This window comes from Puma concolor, chromosome A2, assembly GCF_028749965.1.
Source record: "Puma concolor isolate L17-30 chromosome A2, mPumCon1.1.hap2, whole genome shotgun sequence".
Classification (NCBI taxonomy): Eukaryota; Metazoa; Chordata; class Mammalia; order Carnivora; family Felidae; genus Puma; species Puma concolor.
Window position 1 is genome coordinate 82,204,278 of NC_141668.1, and position 12,554 is coordinate 82,216,831.

The 12,554-nt window shown below is 36.0% G+C and overlaps 1 long non-coding RNA gene across 3 annotated transcripts in view; it reads right to left on the reverse strand.

Annotated features, from left to right (window-relative positions):
* Positions 1–12,554, reverse strand: part of LOC147583283 (uncharacterized) — an 87,883-nt gene that overhangs the window by 18,762 nt on the left and 56,567 nt on the right. For 2 of the 3 annotated variants that reach the window (XR_015243018.1, XR_015243029.1), the window contains exon 2: positions 7,551–7,611. The exons of the other annotated variant lie outside the window; for it this stretch is intronic. This is a non-coding gene — a long non-coding RNA (uncharacterized LOC147583283). The remainder of the gene's footprint in view (positions 1–7,550; positions 7,612–12,554) is intronic. 3 annotated transcript variants of the gene reach the window in all.

Sequence of the window (12,554 nt, forward strand, 5' to 3'; positions counted from 1 at the left end):
GATCTTAAGCTGTATCTCTCACTTTTATTTCTGGCTACTTCATCCTATTCAGCCTGCTGTTCAGGCTAAGACCCACTTTTATTATAATGATTGGTATTCTCCAAATACTCCATGATCTGTCATGTTTCTCTGGCCTTGCCCAGGAAATGCTTTCATGCTTCTTTCTATTCTTATAGTTCTAGCTCAAATGCCACATCTATGAAATCTTTTCCAACTGTTTCTCTCACCGAAGAATTTGTGTCTCCCTAGACAATGCTCCCACAAAATTTGTGTCTTTCCCTTTGCATTTTTTGTTTGCACACCTGCCCCCGTACAATGCAAACAGCTAAAGACACCTTTCTATAATGTATTTACTTCACCAACTAAAGTACTGTGTGAATTGAGGGTCAGATACATGTCTGGGCCAGTGACAAAAGGGTCATAAGCTCATGCTGACCTAATCTAGTGCTTCTCAAATTTAACATACAAATGATTTGGGGGAATTTTTTGAAATTCAGATTCTAATTCAATAGATCTGTTGTGGGGTAGGAGATTCTGCATTTCTAACAAGCTCCTGGATGATGCCAATGCTGCTGATCCAGAGAACACACTTTGTTTATTTATTTATTTATTTATTTATTTATTTATTTATTTATTTATTTATTTATAAGAGAGGCAGAGAGAGAGAGAGAGAGAGAGAGAGAGAGAGCAGGCTCCACGTTGTCAGTATGGAGTCCGATGTGGGGCTCAAACTCACGAACTGTGAGATCATGACCTGAGCTGAAATCAAGAGTTGGAGACTTAACCAACTGAACCACCCAGGTGACCCCAGAGAAGACACTTTAAGTGAAAGGGAATGTGTATGCCCATCGACAAATACTTATTCAAAACAAACAAACAAAAAAACCCTGCGTAGTGAATTCTCAGTATTGTCAAGATGTTAGTTCTTTCTTTGACCTATTCGATCTATAGATTCAATGCATTCCCAGTCAAAATCCAAAATCCTAGCAAGCAACTTTTTTGGATACCAACAAACTGATTCTAAATTTTATATGGAGAGGCAAAAGACCCAGAACAGCCAACATAAGTTTGAAGAAGAATGAAGTTGTAAGACTGAAACTACCCTACTTCAAGATTACTATGAAGTTATAGTAATCAAGACTGGGTGGTTTTGGTGAAAAAAATAGACAAATGGATCAATGGAATTGAGTGAGACCCCAAAGTAGTCCTATCTAAATATAATCAGCTTACCTTTGACAAAGAAGCAAAAGCAGTATAATGGAGCAAAGGTAAGTATTTTTGACAAATGGTTCTGACACAAATGGAATTCATATTTAAAAACAAAAGAAAGAAAAGAAAGAAAAATCTATCTGGATATAAACCTTACACCCTTCACAAAAAGTAACTTAAAATGGATCACAGACCTAAATGTAAAATGCAAAACTGTAAGAGAATATCTGCTTGACTTTGGGCTTCATGATGACTTTTGATACAATGGCAAAAGTACAATCCTTGAAAGAAAAATTGGTAAGCTAGAATTCCTTAAAATTAAAGACTTCTGCTTTTTGAAAGACAATGTCAAAAGAATAAAAAGACAAGCCACCTACTGGAAGAATATATTTGCAAAAGACATCTATCTGATAGAGGACTGTTCTCCAAAATATACAAAGAACTCTTAAATGTCAACAATCAGAAAACAGAAACCTAATTAAATAATATGCCAAAGACCTTAACAGACACCTCAGCAAAGGAAATATTCATATGCATATAAATATCAAAAGATGCTCTATACATCATGTATCATCAGGAAAATGCAAATTCAAAGTATAATGAAAAACCACTACACTCCTATTAAAATGGCTAAAATCTGGAATATTGACAACACCAAATGATGGCGTGGATGTGGAATAACAGGAACTCTTATTCACTGTTGGTGGGAGTGTAAAATGGCACAACCACTTTGGAAGACAGTTTGGTGGTTTTTTAAGATACTCATACTATACAATTCAGCAGTCGTGTTACTTGATATTTATTTAAAGGAGTTGAAGACTTATGTCCACACAAAAGCCTGTACATAGATGTTGATAGTAACTTTATTCATCACTGCTAAAACTTGGAGCAACCAAGATATCTCTCAGTAGATGAATAAATAAATAAATTATGGTATATTTAAACAATGAAGTATTATTCAGTGCTAAATAGAAATGAGCAATCAAGCCCTGAAAGAACATGGAAGAAGTCTCAGTGTATATTAGTAAGTAAAGAAGCCAATCTGAAAAGACTACATACTATGTGATTCCGACTGTGTGATATTCTGGAAAAGACAGTAAAAAGAACAGTGCTCACCAGGGATTAGGGTGGGGAGAGGGGGAGGGATGAATAGGCAGAGCACAGAGGATCTTTAGGGTAGTGAAACTACTCTCTATGATACTATAAGAGTGGATATATGAAATTATACAGTTGTCCAAACCCATAGAATGTACCACTTTAAGATTTAATGGTAATGTAAACTATGGACTTTGGGTACAATGATGTGTCAGTGTAGATTCATCATCTGTAACAAATGTGTCACTGTGGTGGGAAATGTAATAATGGTGGAGGCCATGCATGTTCTGTGGCAGGGGAAATCTCTACCTTTCTCTCAATATTGCTATAAAACTAAAACTGCTTTTAAAAAAGCTTTCAAAAAGGTAATAAAAATAAAATACTCTGTTTTAGAATGTCTTTAGACTAGATTTAAGTTGCACACAACCAGCTTGGAATTCTCTCTTCAGGGTAAAGTTAGCAAGACCTAATGGTATGTCTCCTCACAGATATAATCTCAGTGCCCAGCCTAGTGCCCGACCTGGAGCTGTTAGTATATAAGAGCTATTAAAAATAAGTAAATGACTGATGAATCAATGAAAATGAATGGAGAAGGAGTTAAATGTAACATCAAAAGAGTAATTGATTGTCTTTACTTTCTGGAACATATTTTGTCCAACATCATGTGCTATTTCTGTGCACATTTCCTAATGAGTTGCTCTTTTCCCATCTGCTCTGAATGAGAGCAACAATTTTTTTTTAATAATTCACAAAAGATGCTAGGCAATTCCTAATTTTCTAGTTTATAAAGCATTCAGGAAAGCACAGAATTCTGAGGTTAGGTAAATAAAAAATTCACAAGACACTCTATTATAGGTAAAAATAAAATAAATTGTGAAACGCTAGTGATCTGAGTGGAAAAACATTGAAATGAAATGTATATAGGCATTGTATTCTTTATTCCTTTTCCCTCGCTTAGGATTTAGGTAATCATATTTAGGAACTAAATACTCTAACAGAACTTTAACTAATTGAGCTGAAGGCAGAGAACAGTTTATCAGTAATCATGAAGAAAATTATTTGAAGGACACATCCACTAAAAATATCATGTCCAGCCGCTCAATAATTTTCCTCTGTTTTTGCAAAGAAATGTTCTTAAGCTTCATCAAAGAAAATCATGGACAACTTATTTCAAATAGAAGGTAGGTGGCAGCTTACACCAGCCACTAATGGAAAATCTGACTCCTGCCATAATGAATTTTAGTCAGAGAGAGTAGTTTTAAACAAGTTTGAAAGCCTAAGATCATCACCATCTCCAAACTACAGGTCAGACACCTAAGAATAGGTTGGTAAAAATCAAGGAAATAAGACCTCGATACATTTCCACACACAAATACTTGTTACGAAATTAGAATTCACTAGGTTTACTCTAACATAAATTAAAATACATGCTTCAGTTTATTATCGTCCTTTCTTCTCTTGCCCAGAATTGGGAAGGACCATTTTATGTTGAGAATGACGCCCTCCATAACATGATAATCTGGGTACTTAGTTAAAAATGTACACTTTGTATGATCCTCCTCCTTACTTGTCACTCTATTAAATAATATTTTTTTTTCTATTGGTCCTCTAGAATAATGCTTTTCAAAGTATTTTCTTCAGACTCTTAGGGAACCCGGAGCCCCATTCAGGGGATCCATAAGATCAAAAGTATATTAATAATAATTTCAATGTGTTATTTGCCTTTTCTTACTAGTTAGTTCATAAGTGTATAGTAGAGTTTTTCACAGCAGGTAGGAGAATCCAGCCATTTTCTAATGTCAGACATTATGGAATTTCGACGAAAAGTAAAACATCGCCAGTGGAACGGAATCTGCCAAACCTAAGTGAGTTTGGAAGTGCATTCATTACTTAACCTTCCATGAAGGAACACAGTCTTCCAACCGTTGATATTGCCTTGTGAAACCCAGTACAAAGAACCAGCTGAGCCACACGTTCCCTGGACTTTCAAACCATTGAAACTGAAAGATAATATGTGGATGCAATTTTAAAGATTTCACCAAATTTTTGGTAATTTGTTGTTGTGTCAACAGGAAACTACTACAGAGGATAACTATTCCTGTATCTTTCTCTATAAAAAATATATAGTCAGCAAATGTTCATAAAAGACTAGTAGTGAAACATTTGGAAGTAAACTTTTTTTAGTACCTAGGTAGAGAAAGCATATATTTTTTGATATAATATGTGCAATTATATAGATTAGTGTTGTGTAAATACATTTTATGGCATAGGAAATGTAAAAGTAATGCTCTTTGCCTATGGTAGGATAAAATCAGTTTTAAAGGGTCATATGAGGCATGTGTTTACTGATTTAATAAACATTCTGATCAGTATCCCAGTAACATTGCTGAACAGATTGGAAAACACTGACTGAAGAAAACCAACATTATTCTAGAATCTTTGGTTAAAATGATTTTGCATATTTTAATATTACACAGAGGTAACATCATGAAAAGCAGAAAAGGATTCCTGCTTATATCGATAAATTAGAAAAATATTCCTTTATAAAGAAACACAAGTTCCATACGAGAACAACTAAATATTGAACATAGAGACAAAATATTTTTAAAAGTAAGGTTTAAAAAGGATCATTTTCTTTTTTAATGAAGGAAAAGATGACATGGAATCCATCTTGTGCAAAAGCTAAATATAAACTAGGAATATCGTTTATAGTAAATGCCTGTTTACTCACAATAGAATTCCCCAAAGACCTTTGAGAGAAAATAGTGCACCTGGGGTCTACAGCTATGACCATTAGGGTGATAAGACTGAGAGATCGAAGTATACTCTTTAGCCAAGGCTCCCATGAACCAAGCCAGTTGGTATCAAATAAATCAAAGGATGTACCTGAAGGAGCATTAATGTATTTTAGCCCAGTGGCTTATTTGTAAATTTCTTATGTTCGCTTTAATACCAGACACATCCATCATGGTAGAGGAAGAGGTATTTGCCAGGGCACAGACTCTTCTTTGTTTAGCCAATGAGTAATCTAAAGCAACTCTATTATCTAAATCCACTTTACCAAGAGTGTCTAGGAACTTATGTTGTGCAAGACTTAGTGGTCTGACAGTCTTTTAATAACACTTTTTTTTCTTACATTTTTGGTTGCGTATACTTTGATTGCCTCTTAATGTAACAATAGTTTTTAAGGGCACCTGAGTGGCTTAGCTGGTTATGCGTCCAATGTCAGCCTAGGTCACGATCTCATTGTTCCCGAGTTCAAGGCCCACGTCAGGCTTTGTGCTGACAGCTCAGAGCCTGGAGCCTGTTTCAGATTCTGTGTCTCCCTCTCTGCCCTTCCCCCACTCATTCTCTGTCTCTCTCTCTCACAAAAATAAATAAAACATTAAAAAAAGCTTAAAGAACAATAATTTTAATAGCATTTATTATAAAGATAATAGAAAAATACTTCTGTTAGAAATATTTCAATCTCACAACTTGTTGTTAGTTAATGTCATGTAAGTTTTTATGATCACTGTCAAATTGGGAAAACATCTATCAAGTTTCTTCCTATATAAGGCATAATCTTGTAAGTCATATGGTTGTTTCTTAAATATTCCATACTCTGATTATAGTAGCACACTATAAGTTTTACATTATTTTTATTATCAGTTTCTCAAATGAATTCATATGATTCATTTCTCTTCAGTAACTGATCATCATCTAATCAAAGACCTATCAACTATTTACACTCTTCCTTTTCAATTGCTACTTTTAATATTGATCTAAAAATATTTGTCACAATTCACTTCTAGATTATAAGCATGACTGCTACTGGCTTTATTGTGCATCCCTATCATTTTGTTTTATAATTTCATTTTTATTTGAATTTTCTCTCATTTTTAATAAATACATTTTAAACTGATAAAGGAAGATACCTTCAAATATGCCTAAGTCAAGAATCTGTCATTTCTCTTTAGTTTTGCTAAGCATTCCAAATTGTAATCAAAATAGCACACTTAACCTTTATCAACTTTTAAATACATTTTCACATTTTGCTCATGTTCTGGTTTTACTTTCAAGCTTCAAAAATATATTTACAAGTTTATAATAAGGAGCAGACTTTCTCTTTAGAGAAAAACCCAAGTTGTCAACTATATTTAAGATAAACCAAAGAGAAAACTGGTAATTGTAGCAAAATACGAAAGCAGTATTTCTGGAACCATGGCAGTAGCTTTTTTTTTTTTAAATGACATCAAGGTTAGGAGGTGCCCATGGCACATAATCGATACATTTACTCATGTTTTTATGGAATGCTTGCAGCTCTTAAAAGTTACATTGTCATATAGCAGCCTATGAATGTTATTCAAAGGTATATTACAATTACTGATTTTCCAGTGATCAAACAGTCAAAAAAATAACTTGGAGGGTTTTCCTTCATAATAGTAAGGCACAGTAATTGACAATGGTTGACATTTATCAAATGACATAAAATTTACAGCTATGAGTAACAATAAATTTCTCGTTTATTTATTTAGGTCATTATCTTATACACACGATCTCATAATTTAAATTAATCCTAAGAATTTGTATTTTTTTCATATGAGAATATGTTTTTAGTTAATTCTCCCCCCTTTTTATTAAGATTTTTAATTTTAATTTCAGTATAGTTGACATAGTGTTATATTAGTTTCAGGTGTTCAATATGGTGATCCAACAATTCTGTATTAGTCAGTGCTCATCATGATAAGTGTACTCTTAATCCCCTTCACCCGTTTCACCCATCCCCCATTCACCTCCACTCTGATATGCTTTTTTTAAACAAGTACCATCAGGGGTGCCTGGGTAGCTCAACTGGTTAAGCATCTGACTTCTGCCTAGGTCATAATCTCTTGGTTCCTGGGCTTGAGCCTTGTGTCCGGCTCTGTGCTGACAACTTGGAACCTGGAGCCTGCTCCGGATTCTGTATCTCCCTCTCTCCCTGCCCTTCCCCCACTCATGCTCTGTCTTTGTCTCTCTCTCAAAAAATAAATAAACATTAAACAAGTACCCTCAGGTTAAAGTTATTTGTTTTTCAACAAGAACATTTTTTACTGGAAGCATACTTCAGAATACATTGTTCTAAAAGATATATGTAAAACATTCCATCCAAGAAAAATAGAATGCACATTTTCTTCCAGTACATACAGAAGAGAAGAATCCCCTGGTTAAATCACATAAAAAGGGACATAACAAATATTACAAACTTAAGAAGACTGAAAACATACCAAGTATATTTTCCAACCGCAGTGGTACAAAACTGAAGATCAACAATAAAGCTGGAGCAACCTACAATGTAAATATTGAATATTTAATATGTAAATATTAAACAACATACTACTGCAAAAGCAGTGGGCCAAACAAGAAATCAAACGGCAAATCAAAATATGTCTCCAAACAAAAGAAAAAGAAAACACAATATTCCAAAACCTATGGGATGCAACAAAAGCAGATGTTAAAGTGAAATTTTTAAGGTTAGGCATTTTTTTTCATTTTTAGGTTTTTCAAATGCTGATGCAAAACGGATTATTTTAGCGATTAATTTAATATTTCATATGCAGTTTACGTTTTTTTGAAGAACGTTACTTTTCACCTTGAACGCTGAAGGCAAACAGATTTTGCCCAAAAATGTGTAACTAAAACTCTCTTTGTCTATATTTCAAAATAAAGTTGAAGTTCTCTTCTGCTTGTAAGGAGCTTGGAAGTTGCCACTCCATCCTAACAGAAAGTAACAATCTGAATAGATTAAAACATCAACAACTCTTCTTGCATCCAAAAGAGGGGAGGACACAGGGCAAAATGCTGCTTCCAAGATGAGAGAGAAAAACAGGCAAGTACGGGGAACTGTTTTTTCCTGGAGCAGAGACTCACAAGTGGAAACCAGTGAAGTAGAAACCAGCTCTGCGGTAGGAAAACCTGAACTGTAAGTGATGGATTGCTGGAGACTCAAGTGTGGACAAGTCTGAGAGTTAAAAATCTCCAGAGGGACCCAGTCATAGGGGAGCCCCCACAATATTTATCTGGAGTTAGGTCTCGTATACTGTAAGTCCAGCAGTCATGTTCCTTGGTATTTATCGAAAGGAATTAAAAACTTACATTCACGAAGCCCTACTCATGAATGTTTATAGCAGCTTTATTCACACTTCCCAAAACTTGGAGGCAGCCAAGATGTCCTTCAGAAGGTGACGGATAAATAAACAAACTGTGGTGCATCCAGACAATGGAATATTATTCATGATAAGAAGTGAACTACCAAGCCATGGAAAGACATGGAGGAATGATAAATACATATTCCTAAGTTGAAAGAAGCCAATTTAAAAAGGCTATATATGGCATGATTCCAACTGCATGACATTCTGAAAAAGGCAAAACCATGGAGACAGTAAAAAGAACCGTGGTTGTCAGGGTTGGTGGTGGGGGGAGAAGAGGTTATGAATAAGCAGGGCACAGAGGATTTTTAGGTCAGTGAAAATATTCTGTATGATACCATAATAATGGATACATGTCATTATATATTTGTCCAAACCATAGAATATACAACATCAGATGAACCCTAATGTGAACTATGGATTTGGGGTGATTATCATATGTCTATGTAGACTCATCAGCTATAACAAATGTACCACTTTGATGGGGAATGTTGATAATGGGGGAGGTTTTACTTGTGTGGAGCAAGGAGGTATATGGGAAAGTTCTGTGTGGTTCCCTCAGTTTTGCTGTGCATCAAAAACTGCTCTGAAAAGATAAAGTGTCAATAAAAAATAAATAAAATAAAGTTGAATGTTCTTTCTTGCCTTTTCTTCAGGTAGTTGGTACACTGCATTTTTATTTAAGTTACATGCTAATGAAGCAAACATGAGATCAACAGAGGCTTCACAATCGAATGTTTTGGTATAAGTCACACACACACACACACACACACACACACACACAGTCTTTTTGTAAAGAGTTGTTTACAGAAAACAAATAGGCAACCTTTGGTTCTCAGTAAGACTAACTAGGATCTCATAAAAGTGTGATAATTTTAAAATGTCATTTCAAAGTATTTTGTGTGAGATGTGATATTTTTGTGAATTCTATGTTTTAAATGATTCTCTAAAATCATTAATTGGATCATAATAATAAAAAGCCCTATTTAATTATGTAGTTTTGATTAAGGTTCTTATCAGCATAAGAATCTACATAAAGATGATGATATTTGTCACAGTCAGTGTCTTTATCAGTATGAAGATGCTGCTTCATTCACCTTTTTGAATGCTCACTGAAGGGGTTTCAGATGATTGACTCATTTGGCTCATTGTACTCATTGAAGGGGTTTCAAATGATTAATTTCATCTTTCTTTTTTTTTCATTTATTATTTTGTGTGTGTCCTAACTCTCATAACTTTTTGTTATCATCTTTCTTGTCTATACTTTTGTATGAGTCAGGGGTCTCCAAATATATATAATATATATGCAAACATTCACAACACAATCAGGAATAAATACTCAGAACAATTACAATCCTCATTACTGCAACTAATCACATAGTTGTAGCTGGTATTTATAACTACATTCTTTCACTACCCATTCTTTATTCTCTTTACTCCAAGCAAACACCTAAACTGGTTATGTTTCTTTGCCTCATAAGGTGATCCAAACCTTCATCCCTGAAGAATCAGAGCCATTAGTAGTCCTTCATGAATTGGATAGTTGTAGCTGTGCATGGATTTTAATGAGCATGGTACTGCTAAGAAACACCTAAGGGATCTGTGTATCAGCCATGGTCTTCTTTATTGCCACTGTGGAGCAGCGGTCCAATTTCCCCTTAGAATCAATAACCTCAATAAGTACACTAACTCTCTTCTTTGCGTGTAGTTTCAGAGGCATGAGGAGTCTAGGGACTGGGAGGCAGTCTTAACTTCCAGTCCAGTAGAATCATTGTTGCGTCTCCTAGTGGAAGCATTCCTTCCTTTGGTTCTAAGTCTGCTAGAACAGCAGAGCATAAGATTTCAGAAACAGAGGGGCGTCTGTGTGGCTCAGTCGGTTTCATGTCAGACTCTAGATTTCAGCTTGGGTCATGATCTCACGGTTCATGAGTTCAAGCCCCACATTGGGCTCCACACTGGTAAGGTGGAGCCTAGTTCGTGTTCTCTCTCTCTCACCCTCTCTTGCCCTCCCCAGATTGCTCTCTCCCTCTTTCTCAAAGTAAATAAATAAACTTAAAAAAAAAGATTTCAGAAATAAAACAATTTTTTTTTTTGCTACTGGAACGTCAGATGTAATGATGGGTGGTGTCGCCTCCATTTCTACCCCTTGAATTTTGGACCCGTGGATCCTGGCTATGGGAAAAATGGTACAATATATTGGTAGCTGATTTAGAGCAGGATGATGGGGAACATGATCAATGGATCCCATGAGTATGGATTCTCTGATGCACTTTGTTGGTTGTGAAGTGTGTTCCTTGGTCAGAAGCAACACTGTGTGGAAATACTATAACAGTGGATAAGGCATTCTGTAAGCCCATGGATGGTAGTTTTAGAAGCATTGCATGCAAGCATGTCAAATCTACATCCAAAGAAGTGTCTTTTCTAATAAGAAATGATGATTAGCAGTCAAATGTTACCAACTTATCACCAAATAGCAGTCTGATGACCCTGCAGTATGGTGCTAGAGGGGCTCAGTATTGGCCTCTGTTGCTGGAAGACTGCACACTTAGCAGTGACTATAGCCAGATTGGACTCAGTGAATAGAAGCCCATGTTATTGGATCCATGCATAACCTCTGTCATTGCTACCATGACCACTTTGTTCATGAATCCATTGGGAAGTGACAGGAGTGCCTGGGGAAAGAGGCTCATAGCAACAAAATGGGACATCATACCACTTTATTATTAAAATCATACTCACGTAAGACTCAAATATCTATATATTTTCTGTCTATTCAGAGAATCTGTCCATAGGCCTTTTTTCCTGGACTTCCTTATCACCAATTTTCCAAGTCCCTGACCATTCAGGCAAATCATTGGCCATAGTCCCTGAATTGGTATAAAATCACACATCTGGCCCTTTCTCCATCTAATAAAAACAAATAACCAAGTACACTGTTTAAAGTTCTACTCACTGGATGAATTTCCCTTCATTGTTGTCCTTCAAGGATGTCTCAGAAGGGACTGTAGTGCTACAGATGTCCACTCTTGGGAGATGTCTATATATTTCATAGAACGATACACAAAGTAGTCCTACACAAAGTAGGACTGAGGTTTTTCTTCCTCAGTCAAATGATTGTTGGAGACTCTCCATGATGCCATGGATGCAGGCCAGGAGAGAAAAATAATATAACAAGAGTGGGAACCATGGGCACTTAAACCGCTTTATCGTGTAACTTAGTTGCGCCATCATGACGTGCTTGAGACCAGTCTCATACATGTCACCTCCATTTGATGGTGGAGTGTTGCTGCTGTGCACACCCAACTTTGTCACTTGGTGGATCAGACAACACCCAGTTTATGATGGGCAGCTCAGGCTACATGGCAACCTGATCTCTTCTAAAACTCAATAGGAAGCCAAAAGTTGTTTCTGAAAAGATTAGTTATCCCCAGGAATGGCAGGGCATTGTTCCAAAATCTGGAGGATCTATGCTATTATTCATCTATGGGCCCTGTTAAGGATTCCAAACATTATCTCTGTCTGCCACTAACACTTCAAGTATCACTGGATCTGGTCCAAATGGCACATCAGCTTGCACAACAGCCTGGACCTGCTTCAGAGCCTTGTCTTGTACTCTGCTCTACTCCAAACTAGCAGCTTTTGGGTTACTCAGTCAATGAGCCAGAGTAGCACATCTAACTGAGTAATATGTTACCCCAAATGCAAAGAGGCCCACTAGGCATTGTGCCTCTTTTTTATTTATAGGAGAAGCCAGTTACAATAATTTACCCTTTATTTTACGAGGGATATCTTGATATGCCCTATACCACTGAACCTTAGGAATTTCACTTAGGTAGAAGTCAATGAAATTTTAATTTATTTCCCACTCTTTGACATGCAAATGTTCAGCCAATAAGTCCAGAGTAGTTGCTACTTCTTGCTAAGTCCAATCAATATAACATCTATGTAATTAGTGTGACATCTTGTGGAAGGGAGAGGCAATCAAGATCCCCTGCGAACTAAATTATAAACAAGAGCTGGAGAGTTGATACACCCCTGAAGTAGGACGTGAAGGTGTTTTGCTAGCCTAGTCAGCTGAAAGCA